Genomic DNA, 3639 nt, shown 5'->3' on the forward strand with positions numbered 1-3639 from the left:
CATGGGGGTGGTTCCCCGGTGGCCTCTATTAGGGTTGGCAGTATGGAGTTGGGTCAGGAACCGGAGGGTCGCTGTTTCAATCCCCGTACGGACCAAAGTATGGTGGTGGACTGGCAGCTGAAGAGGTGCCAGTTCACCTCCTGAGCACTGCCAAGGTGCTCATGAGCAAGAAACTGAACCCCAAACTGCTCGGGCCGCCTTTCCATGGGCAGGCCCCCCCCAACCTGACATCTCCCCATTAGTGCATGAGCATGTGGGTGTAATTCATGCCTTTGTGTAATGTGTGTAAGCCTAATAACAACAGAGTGTAAGTTATTTCCCCTTGCGGGATTAATAAATCATACACTAGCCTAATACTATTATTATTGTTATTGACAAGCCACCACTGAATGGGACATTTGACAGCAGATCCCACAGAAAGCTCCAGTAAGGTTGATATCCAATGGCCCACTGCAGCGCATCCATGCACTGTGTGTGAGCGCAAGACGTAGACATAGTGCGCTAAACCTGGGACTATATGCTCTGCTTCAGAGCAGACCTACACCACATACTGTTGTGCATGCTGCCTTACTGATCCCCTACCCCCACCATGGATGATCCACACACACTGTGGGAGTGGGAGTTCAGTATACTGTCTCTGCTGCGCTGCGCGTTACGCACAGCGAAGAAGGAAGCAACACACGCTTGGTTTCCGTCCTCTATAAACCGAGAACTTTTTCATATTTCCTCGCTAGATTTATTGAACACATACTCACAGGTTTTGTTGGATAATATCTACACCACGACAAATCACTTCAAACTAAGGTAGGTTATGTGTGCGCTCTGTTTGTCATCAAAAGACAGATGTGGATAGTTTGGTGAAGTTCGCACTGTTGTCCTCTGAGTCTTTATGATGATTTACCTTTTTCTTGCCTACATGTGTGTACAGGAGCTTCCTCACTAAATCTACATACGTTATTGTGTTTTCATTGCACTTATAAGTCGTTCAACAGTTAATAATATAAGTACCGAGTTACGTTGTGCGTTCAAACACAGTTCCGCAGGATACGTGGAGAAAATACATTAAACCACCGATAAAATTAAAAAGGTTAAAAGATCAAAACAAGTTATTAATTATATATATGTATACTTTTTCTGAACTTTTGTGACTCTTTCTGGCCTGTAACTTTACAGACTAATGCCTACAACTATTGCATTGTATTGCGTAATTGTGTAGGCTCAAGCATTTTCACTTTCGATTCCGGGTGAATTATTTCAATTAAGGTCATTATTTTACTGGAGGGAACCAAGAAATCCACGTGAAACATGACGTCAAAATGCCTTTCTGTTGTAATGTCTCATTACAGATCATGGACCCGTGGCAGAAGCAGAATGCAGGTGACCCTGATTGCATCCTTATATTTGATCTGTAGCCTACATGAGTTTCTTGAGGTACAAAAAGCAAAGCAGTGCATTAGACATTAGACAAGAGAGTGCTTTTGAAAATAATAATTCAAAAGGGAGGAGATAGCCATCAGTGCTTCTTTGACATTCTGAGGCAGCTTCCAGAACATTAGCAGCAACAGCAACAGGTGCTCAGCCTGTAAAATAGTAGTCTACAGCTGCTGTCTGCACTGTAGAGACTGGGAGGGAACCTCAACATGCATCTGGCTTAAATCAAGTCCGAGGTTCAACTTTCTCTTTTATATACATTGTTAATACGTTTCTGAAGGAAGACTGTTATTCATATTTACAGGCTCACAGACACGGCCAGTCGCCGATAGTAACAGTGTTGTTACCGACAGAAAAATCCAAAATGTAAAAGCAAAAAACTTGAACATGAACATTGAAATACGGAGTGATCCAGGTAAGCAGTCCGAGTGGTTAGCAGTAATATTCCTCAACACATTTCAAGACAAGAAGGCAATATTTGATTGAGCTCATTCATTCTTCTTTTAGGAAAAGCTGGTGGAGCGTGCAATGTGACGTCTACTGATGGGTTATCTGGTGTTGAAGTTGATGGGGATATCAATTTATCAGTGAATATAAATCCATTAAAACTACAGTACGTGTGGGTAACATCTGACCAACCTCTGTTACATATTTACCGGTATTCTGCATAAACATTCTGTCTGGACATTTCAGCAAATCCTAACACTGCTTTCCTCTCTCAGGGAGAGTAGACAAGACGAGGCGTCCTCTCAGGTACACACACACACACACACACACACACACACACATAAACACACACACACACACACATGCAATCCCCACAGGCATACCTTCAAACCCCATGCTGAAATAAAAATGGCAGCCAACTTTATCCGTCAGTTACAAAAAGTATAGTTTCCCAAAAGCAATTGACCCATTTCATAAAACCTGATTCTTTCAGGATTGATAAGCAACACCTCTCGTCTTTTGCAGGGCCCGTCTGTGGAAACAATCATTTATCACAAGTTGGAACTTGTCGAGTGCCTGAGGGCCGATCGCTCCTTCATTCTGCAGCATGTTTACGCCAAACGGATTATCACAGACAGACAATATCAGAAACTGAAGCACGTTTCACAGCCGGAAGAAGGCGTCAATGAGCTGATTGATCAAGTGATTGCTAGAGGTCAAGAATCCTGCTCTCTTTTTCTTGAAGTTCTCAAAGAGCCCGGCCTTCTCCAGACCTATCCACAGCTCAAACCTATCACAGAGAAATGGTGATAGTTTGAAAGAAACAAGGTCTCTGGGAGGGGTGGAACTGCGATCAAAATATTAGTTGAAGGTTTTGGCCCGGACATAGCACACCAATCAGGCTGTTTTATTGAACTATTTTTTACACAAAGCTAGATAGAGTAAAGTACAGTCCTTTGTATGTATTTCTTGCTGTATGTACCACATTGGCTGCTGATGTATAAGACCGCAGGGCTTTTAACTCAAGGGCGGAGTTGTCTCCTAATAACACAAGACTTTCACCCATGGAAACATTTTTGTGTCCTAGGAGTGTTCACCCAAACCCAAATCTTTTTATTAATCTTAACTAGTCATTTTTGTGTCTAAACATAACCGTCGGAGAATGGGATGCACCATTGGGCTTACAGGCTTGATGGATTTTAAATAATGGAGGGGACATGTTCCCCCTGTCCCCAGTTGAAATCACACCCTAGTGTTTACATATATCAGTACAATATTTCAGTTAGTTAATTTTCATATGTAATGTCTCCTCCATAATGAATGCACAGGGGTAGAAAAGTAAACCCATAAAAAGTTGGTCTAAAATTAATTGTGCTAACCTTTAAGCACTAAGATATTGATGGTACTGCATTTGAAATGGCGTGGCTGTGTCTCAGAACCAGTCGTCCTTTAAGGTTGGCGGTTTGATCCCCAGCTGTTCTTGTCCTGTTGAAGTTTCCTTAAGTAAGACGCTGAACCAAGAATTGCTGAATACGGTGTATATAAGGGACGATAAGTCATGTGTTCCTCTTAACCAGTGGACTGATATGAATAATTGAGAAGATATGATAACGTTAAAACTTCTTTAGTAACAGGAGTTTGAAATATATACCACAACACATGCGGGCCACATCTGACACCTTCTCATGCCTCCCAGTTATGCGCAATGTTTCCCAAAAGTACAAAACCTTTATTCTCTCTGCCCCCCCCCCCCCCCCCCCC

The 3639-nt window shown here is 42.6% G+C and overlaps 1 long non-coding RNA gene across 1 annotated transcript in view; it reads left to right on the forward strand.

Moving 5' to 3' along the window:
- The first annotated feature begins 600 nt into the window (after positions 1-600).
- Positions 601-3639, forward strand: part of LOC117952518 — a 10375-nt gene continuing 7336 nt past the window's right edge. Inside the window, exons 1-3 of the long non-coding RNA XR_004658430.1 lie at positions 601-804; positions 1347-1377; positions 1736-1862. This is a non-coding gene — a long non-coding RNA (uncharacterized LOC117952518). The remainder of the gene's footprint in view (positions 805-1346; positions 1378-1735; positions 1863-3639) is intronic.

The sequence above is a fragment of the Etheostoma cragini genome, chromosome 11, assembly GCF_013103735.1.
Source record: "Etheostoma cragini isolate CJK2018 chromosome 11, CSU_Ecrag_1.0, whole genome shotgun sequence".
Lineage (NCBI taxonomy): Eukaryota > Metazoa > Chordata > Actinopteri > Perciformes > Percidae > Etheostoma > Etheostoma cragini.